Genomic DNA, 9,117 nt, shown 5'->3' with positions numbered 1-9,117 from the left:
GGCGGGAGGGGGGTCGGTGGGGGTCTGGCAAGGAGCGCGGGATCCCATTGGCTCGCGGCCGGGCCATATTATAAGCGGCTGCAGTCCGCGCTAGTTAATGTTAGCTCGAGCCTCCACGAGAGACGCATCTCTCTTATTCGCCGCCGACGCCGTCGCTACTACCGTATACACGCACGTCTCTATATAGCGCCGCAGTACCGCGTAACGCGAGAGGAGCCGCGCAACGTATATACCGCACGAGAGGGAGAGAGAGAAAGAGAGACACGAGCTCACACAGACACGAGGTGCGTGTACAGAGAGGGAGACAGAGATAGAAAGAGAGAGAGACTGTCAGAGACAGACGCGCGGATAACGCACGTTGATAAGTCGCGCCGCCACTGCTGTCGCGTAACCAGACAGAGAGAGAGAGAGAGAGAAAGAGAGAAATAGGGAAAGAGAGAGAGAATCCTCGGGATTATCCTTCGATTTTCCGTCGCGACCTTTCGGCAGCACGCACGCACGCATACGTCGCGTACACGCGCACACGGAACGCTCGAGATCACGTAGACGAGAGTCGACCGGGCGAGCAGAGAGATCCAGAGTAGTTCTTCCGCGTTCGTCGGCCCAGTGTTCGTCGTTCCAGCGGACCTCGTCGCAAGTCGGAGTCGCGTGTCGATCGTCAGGAAGCGAGCGATCGTGGGAGCGAGTGCCAAAAGTGAGAGAGAGAGAGAGAAAGAGAGAGAAAGAGAGAACTGAAGACGAGACGGGCCGAGGTGCGTAAGTGATCGAGAAAGAGTAAAGCCGAGTCGAGCGAAAGAGAAAGATAGAGACAGAGAGAGGCCTAGTTGGACACACCGGCGAAAGGAGATCCAGAGCCACGAGATAAGCCAGGACCGAGCGCAAAACAAATAACGAAGTAAGTCCCCCGTTGCATTACTCGTTAAAATCTTCTCGCGATGCGTAGGGCGAAATTTGAGAAGCGTCTCCGCGTGCCGGACACGTTATGTTCGTATTACGATCTTATCAACGCGACACCCGACATGCGTGCACGTATCGCATTCATGGCGTCCTGTAAATATTTTACGACACTACGTGTAATTTGTAAATCACGGCGGCACAGGTGTGTGGGAACGTACAACATTTACGAGAGGAAGGATATCGATACTTGCAAACGCGAGAGTTGCGGTATCAGGACCACGAGTGTGGTGCGGCAAATTTCGATTGTTCGCCACTTCAACAGACTGCTCGCTCAGTAATATCGCTTAATCATGACGAGCATTGATCTTTACCAGAAAAAGCGAATTAATCTTTCAATTATTCAATATCTTCTTCGAGCCAACATAAATAACACTCTGTTTATAAACAACAGAATCCCTTCGTCTTCGAGACTTTTCCCATATTTGTGCTTCAATGTTTAGTCAGAAAATTCGCAAAACAATCGGTAATCGAGGGTAATTTTTAGGGTAAGAAATAAAGGCGATATTCCAGCCTAACCGATTTCTAATTTGATTTTAATAACAAAACAAATGAAAGTTATGAAGAGGTTGGGCTAAAAACTACCTTGGCTGATTATAAAAAGAGAGAAGTCTAGAGATTCGTTATAATTTTATTAAATTATTAGTTATTATCATATAGTTAAATCCGAATGTTTATTAAACCCTCTGATAATTAAATTGATTAGTAACATAAAAAAAATAATTCAACTATTTGGAGAAAATTACACCTTTAAGGGTCGTCTACAATGCGATCGCAGTTACGTTTAAGCAGTACCGATCATGTATCTGTTTCCTTCGTACGTGAAAAATGAAAAGTTGATTAATGAGTTCAATAAAACTTCTCATTTTTCACAGGTTTACGTGCAGGAAATAGGCACATGATTGATTCACAAAATAACACTGCAACTTTAAAACGTAATTATGACATAACCATGACTGCATTGTAGACTTTACTCCCAAACGTGATCCTAATGTCAGAGACAGTTCCTGATCCACGTGCTGCGGTAAAAAGCACGGAAAAAACCAAAAGATTTAGCACGTCGTGTTTTCTCAGCACGATCGAAACGTGTGCCAAGAGCGGAGGAAGCAAACAGGTGGTCGAATAGACGAGGAGAAGCGCCGCTCGTGTCTGCACGCTATTTCCCGCACGGGAACTTTAGCTTGTTAAACTCCAACTTCCTCTCGGACATATTATTTTCAGATATGCAAAAACTACGAAACTGCAATCTCGATCGAATTGATTTATGTCAGCACCTTTCGTGTCACGTGAAACAAACGTGAGATGCACGTTTTTAAAAAACGTCGAGGATGTGGTCACGATATGTCTTGATGTCCGGAGGAAAGGGAAAAGTGCATCTCGACACGCGCGTTGATCTCACTTAAAACAGCAAGCGTGCAATTCGAAGTGTTAAAGAAAGCGCGTTTAACCTCCTCGTGCACTTGACCTTTACGCATTCGCGTGGTGCTCGAGCATTCAAGGGTGTGGATAGCGGATCTTAGTGTTAATTTTTGTCTGTCTGGTATCGCGTTGTCTTGAGATGAATGTTCACTCGATCATATTTTCTTCCATCTTCAGCCAAATTCACCGTTCGATAATGCGTCTGATAACGCGATAACGATTTTCGCGAGCGCGAATTTTACTATAATTTTGTTGTTTCATCAGCCAGTTTCCCGAATCCATCAGATAAAATCTGAACAAACTTCTCCAGTTTAGAGGTATTACATGGAAAAAACAACTCCGTTAATGTAGCTGAATTTACTGTTACTTGGGCGTCAGTCATATTTTTACATAAACTCGATCTTACTTATTAATCACGTATATGTTTCTCTGGTACGAAATCACAAAAAGTGAATAATTTTGCAGTACTTGGAGGCGATCATGATCTTTTCCTCCAATGTAAATTTGTGAAAAATGAACGTTTCCATTTATTTTCAAAATTAGATTTTTTACTTTTTATGAGCATTTTCATATATATATATTTTTTTTATCTCTCAAATAATTCTTCAAATGATTCTTCTTATCCTTCAAATCGGTAACTTGCTACAAGCGGGAATTTCATAGAAAAATGACGAATCTTTCGCGCCGACCTGACAACCGCTGGAATTCGGCGATGAAAAGAAGAAAAGAGGAGATACAATAAAAGCCGATGTTGCATGACATCGCAGCACGTACGAAAGCGAAACAACGCACGGATTCATAGCGAGTAATGGTGAACAACGAACGCGTGGTGTATTCGCGTCCGCATTGCGCGCGAACTTTCTTTGATGCACCGCTTCATGAGCGGATCCGACCGAACGCAAATCGAACGCGCCGTTCGCGTTCATTACGGCGCATTCGGGGTATCGGTATGTTTTCCTTTAGCTCATATAGATAAGAGAGGAACTTCCACTCCTTATTTCTACTTGTCTAATTACTAATATCCCTGTATAGTTACATTGCCTCTCTCCAATTGACTTTACAATATCATCCTTGTTACCTTGCGATGCAATCTCCCGTCACAATCCTTGGAATTTTCACCTAACCTTTACACCACCTACACACCCTCTATCTATCCATCATGTCTAATTGCACCTTCCTATTTCGCTCAACGAGTAACCGTATCGTCCTCATACATAATATTCTAAGCACTGTCGCTGTTCGTTCGTTCGTATCGGTGAAACTGCACAGGTGTGATTCACCGAGCGATGAATCTCGAATAGACTCGCGCACTTTGTATCGACGAGGTGAGACTCTCTTACTCTCCCCCACTTCTATTATCTTTTTTAATAAAAAAAGAGCAAGAAAAAGCGACACGGTACGCTCTAGGTGACCGACCATGGACCGCGGTTAAGCACACCGACGCGCGCGCACGTACGTGCGAGAGCGCGGCCTCCTTGCTCGTTTCAGTCACTCGTTCTCCTTGTCCTTCTATCGCGGCCCACGCGCTCCTCGCCAGGACGAGATGCGCTTTTTCTGCATCCGCGGATCGATCGTGGGTCCGCGGCACGGAGGGAGAGGCTCGTGATCGAAATCGGGACCGACCACCGTGCCGCGTCGCGCCGTTCGTCCACCCACACGCTCGGGTTCGAGGGATTCTCTCTTTCTTTCGTTTTGTCTCACCGTTGCTGCAGGAAAGATAAAGAAGCGGTGGGGAGGCTCGGGACGCCGTGACCGTAGAAAATTTTAAGGTCGTGGCACACAGAAAAATCTAAGCATGACTGACGGGTTTCGACTTTAACGAGTTAAAGTGAGTTGTGGAACTAGGTTACTTGGCAGTAAAAAAATTGATCATCTGAGAAAAAACGATCATGTATGAAATTTGGTGCGATATGACAATGTATGATCATATATAATTATATATGTCTACAGTAAAAAAAGTGCTTTTCTACAAATACAATTGAAGTAAATGCTCATGTTTACGGCAGTCTGCGATATGCCGACGTTTAATTGAATAAAACTATTTTAACATTCAGAACTATCCTTTTTTTTTGTTCAGACATATATAATTATATGTGATTATATATACAATCGTTTCGAGCAAATTTTTATATAAGCCATATACAATTTTTCTTTTTAAGAAGAATTCATATTTTGGCAGAAAAACAGAAGCCAATCAAAATTCGTGCTAACAGTCAAATGATAGTCGACAGTTTCTGCTTTTTTTATCAGCGTGAGTCCTCATTGGATTCTGTCTTTCTGTTTCCTGACTAGAGGTGAATTCTCCCGCAGAGAAGCAGAAGGAGGCAGAAGCCAATCAGAACTCGAGCTGGTCAGGTGATAGTCGACAATTCCTATCGAGTTTTGATTGGCTTCTGTTTCCTGCTTTTATGCCAAGGTGTGAATTCTCCCTTAGAATCGCCTCGATCCCGTTGTGTCACGATCTCGCGTCGGCGTGAGGATAAGAGCACGTTCACGATCTTCCGATTCACAAAGGCCCCGTGGGACCGTCGCCCATTCCTGCCGGTGTCGTTTACGCACGCACGAGGATGAGTTGAAGCGTAATCGGAGCCGCCGTTCGCTCGTACGGACAGAGAGTAACGTGGTCTTCGGTTCGGGCTAATGCTACGGAATGGAGTTCCGGCATTTCCTCGATCGAATTCAATTGTCTGAATGCGAAAGGTACGGGACTAAATGGAATAGACGCTATTCGGGCTAATAATAGGATGATGATAGGATTTGAATGACGAGATGCCGTTTTAGAAAATCCGCGGAGGCGCACTGTAATAACGAGCTCGCGTTTATTTTTAGCTAACCGAGTTACAACGGGTATAAACCTCCCGCTTTCGGATCGCTACTAACTCGTGGCGACTCCAAATATATCCCATCGCGCTATTTCGAAGCGCGACTAATTCGCGTTATTTCTAAACTCGCGTCGTTTCGTACTGTAGATCGATTTTCGTTATTAATACTGTGCTGATCTTGCCGAAACGGGACCTCTTCTAATAGTCACGTGACGGAATTGATTAATGATAGCCAAATAATGATAATGATAATGAGGAAAATAATCAATTTAAAGCTTAAAGCTCCTGGGGAGTCGCATCATCCATCTCTTTTTAATGATGTCAGAAGCGAGAAAACGCATGCTAAAAATTCCTGCAAAATACGTCGAGATAAACAGATATATCCACAAAACGACATTTGCGATCGATTAAGTACACCTCAAAAATACTTCGTACACTTTCCTTTTGTTCTAAAAATCAATAGATAATCGGAAAATTAATATGACAAGATAATGAGGAAATTAGGTTAGAAAAGACGATTGCACGTCACATTTATTTTATAATTATCTGTTGATTGTTAGAACAAAAGGAAAGTGTACGGAGTATTTTAGAGGTGTACTTAATCGATCGCAAATGTCGTTTTGTGGATATATCTGTTTATCTCGACGTATTTTGCAGGAATTTTTAGCATGCGTTTTCTCGCTTCTGACGTCATTAAAAAGAGATGGATGATGCAACTCCCCAGGAGTCTTAAGTCTTATGACTTAAGTTCTCATTGTAGATGCCACTTAAAAAGAAAGAAATAAGCAAAGAACACATTGTAGATCCAGTTTAAGACTCGTCGATTTAAAAGAAGAAGCAGAGACAAAAACGAACATGCTTCAGCGAATATTCAGTTTCAATTTAATTAATGAAATATTCTTGATATCCTACCGGGTCGCACGGGTATAAAATAGAGATCGCGCGAATGTCGTTTCCGCGAAACGCGCGAATCCGTCGAACGCGACCAACTGATGGATCTGGTTGCGGAATTGATACCTCGAAGAAGAGGAAGGAAGCAAAAGAGCGCGTCGAACACGCCGAGGAAGAAGACGGGGCGAGGCGAGACGAGACGAGATGAGACGAGACGAAACGGTGAAAGGGAAGGGCGTGTTGTGGCGGTCTATTTTTAGAATTCATTCAGAGAATCTTTTGCTCTCGCACGACCGGGCGAGGACCAAACGTGAGCCCGCCAACGACGACGTAGACGACGACGACGACGACGACGACGACGACGACGACGACGACGACGAAGAAGAAGACGACGACGGCGACCCACGCGTACGCGTACGTGCTTGTTCCTCTTCCTTCGACGTCTTTAGTCTTAGCCGCTTGTTAAACGCGGCCTAAATGCAGCGGCGATGCGTGGCGCTTTAACAGGTGTGAAGAATTCGAGTTCTCAGGCAGGCAAACAGACAAGCCCTGAATAGTCTGACGCAACAGTTGAGAACATGATCTTATCGAGGCCAACGGTCCTCACGTCCCGGATTTTTGACGAAGGTTCTGTCAATGGAGTGTTTGTTCTGCGTAGGTATTCGTGAAAACCCCGGGAGTTCTTGAAAAAGTCGATCAATTCTCCTCGAAAATTTCATCAGACATCCGGTTGCTCGAAGTATGTTTCGTCAACAATTTCGCCTCGATATACGAGAACGCGTTTATCTGTCTTTCTCGCGTGAAACTCCCGGACTTCGAAGTGATAAGGTGAAACGTCCAATAGCCGGCACTCTTCCGGCATTCTCGCGTGCATTTTTATCAAATAGTAAAGTGTATCTTCACAAATAGGCTTTTATGATTGTCACAACGTGGAACAATCGGAAACTTAACAAGTTTGTTCAAGTTATACTTATGAGTCATATCCTGTATTATAAATTGAATCATTGAATTTGCATTATAATGCAAATACGATAATGTAAATCGTTTGTTGCGTCGATCTGGCAATAGATTTACTTAAAGTTGCACTCAGCTGTCTTACATTACATCTTATATGACATATTTTTAGCAAATTTTGATAATTTCTTTTTCGTATTTCTCTTGTACCATTATTTCGTCATTCTATATAATAAGTACGAGTGCAATATGAATTACTCATACATGCACACAACCTTTCCAAATTGACTAGTAAAGCTGCTACCAAATTCGTACGATATGCCTGACCGTCTGGTTATTAAATTCCCTCTCGTGTATTTATCTTATCACTCACTGAAGTGAATACTATTATTCTTCTGTGAGGTATTACTTGAATGAACAAATTTACCTATCCCCTCCTTAGTTATCATAGATCAGTTATCACTATTTTTCTAGGGCTTTAAAGCTTTCAGTATAAGTAGAAACTCTATAATTTTTACATTTACGCAATATATCAAATATGAGTAAAATATGAGTATTGAATGAACCATTAAATTCACATGACGCAACAATGTAAATTGTTTGTTATATCGATTTAGCGATATATATTGAGCAAAAAAAAGTTTCAGCTAACTTACTAGAAACGAAACTTCACACGGGTTCCTTATCGGCAATCGTAGAAAGGCCGGTCGCACGACGGCATGCGGTCGAACGAGTGGTCGATTACTATCGCCCGCGTTGCTGCGAGTACTCTCGGCTAATATTGATTAGCCGTCCGTTCGCTCGGCGGCCGTGTACCGGTCTTCGCGCGTCACATCAATTAGTCGGAAAACGGAGAAACCGATTTTCGTTCGGTTAAGACGGTGGCGCGATGCGACGGCATTCCGTGATCCCGGACCTCGCGTACGGTAATCTCGCGGTCCGCTCTCCGAAGACGCATAAATCTCGCTGGGGGGAGAAGGAGGGAGGGGAGGGAGAGATAGAAAGAGAGAGGAGACGGAAGGGGTGGCGGGAGAGGGTAAGACACCTGTGGCATGCTTTCCATCAAAGTCACTCGTCGGCCCTGCGCGCTCTCCGCGCCGCGGACAGACGCGCTAGAGCTGCGTATTCATCGAGCCGCGGCTTTTCAGATCTCTCTCGAGTGGGGCACCACGTGTTCCCAGATAGCTCCGTGTAAACGCGATACCACCGGGGCAACGTCGGCCGAGTAACTCTCTGGAGTTGTTCCAGAGAGGCCGCGGCTCTCTATTTTTAGAGGCGATCGAAGGAGGAAAAAGCGAGAGAAGAGCCGCCGCCGATTGACCTGTGCGCCTTTCCGACCGAGCCCGTTTGTGTGCGTACGGCCTTCCCGGAAGTACGACCGGGGCCATGGACGAATTCCCTCTTTTTTTCTCTCTCTCTCTCTCTTTCTGTCTCTCATCTTTCCTCGATAGTCTGCCGACACGGAATAGAGGTCGAACTTACGACCGTTTCGTAGTCCACGAGGCCGATTGTATATCACACAACTTGGTGAAAGTGGCAAAAGTGAGCGAGTTTACCAGAATATTTACACTTTCACTGGTCAACCACCGAGTGAATTTGCTCACTTTTGTCATTTTCGCCACGTTGTGTAAACTCTGTAATATTCACGCACGAGAATTCGACTCGCGATCAGTTCGCCGAGAAGTCGCGGACAGACTTGGTCTCCTTCGCCGCCGGCTGTCTCGGTAAGTAAGGAGAGGAAAAAGACGAATTTACCGTTCCCGTCCCCGACGTTTCGATGAACGATTGATTTCGCGTAGCGGGACGCGAATTCCCAGAACTGACAATCCACGAGCGAGCGAGTCGCTCTTATTCGCGCGTGTTATTCGCGTCGGCCAGATCGCAGCCTCTCGTAAAGTGCTCAAGACCACACTTGTTCCAGCGAGGCATGGCCTGCAAATATCCGCGAGCACGTCGCGGAAAGTATTATGATCGATCAAGTCCGAACGAACGCGGTCGTAGGGAGAGCGAGCAAGAAAGAAGCGGAGAGAGAGACAGAGAAAGAGAGAGAGAGAGAGAGAGAGAGAGAGAGAGAGAG

At 44.9% G+C, this 9,117-nt stretch overlaps 2 protein-coding genes across 6 annotated transcripts in view; one reads left to right on the top strand and one right to left on the bottom strand.

Annotated features, from left to right (window-relative positions):
* LOC116842469 (peroxisomal leader peptide-processing protease) overlaps positions 1-9,117 on the bottom strand; it is a 102,705-nt gene that overhangs the window by 60,008 nt on the left and 33,580 nt on the right. The window lies entirely within an intron of this gene.
* LOC116842473 (ion transport peptide-like) overlaps positions 1-9,117 on the top strand; it is a 65,787-nt gene that overhangs the window by 26,655 nt on the left and 30,015 nt on the right. Inside the window, exon 1 of one of the 5 annotated variants that reach the window (XR_004377728.1) lies at positions 100-895. The exons of the other annotated variants lie outside the window; for them this stretch is intronic. The gene's annotated coding sequence lies outside the window, so the exon portion shown is untranslated. Of the gene's footprint in view, positions 1-99; positions 896-9,117 lie in introns of those variants that run through there. 5 annotated transcript variants of the gene reach the window in all.

This window comes from Odontomachus brunneus, unplaced genomic scaffold, assembly GCF_010583005.1.
Source record: "Odontomachus brunneus isolate Ranch 3 - 2012 unplaced genomic scaffold, Obru_v1 Obru_scaffold_025, whole genome shotgun sequence".
NCBI classification, from domain to species: domain Eukaryota; kingdom Metazoa; phylum Arthropoda; class Insecta; order Hymenoptera; family Formicidae; genus Odontomachus; species Odontomachus brunneus.
This window is presented reverse-complemented; position numbering and strand designations above follow the sequence as displayed.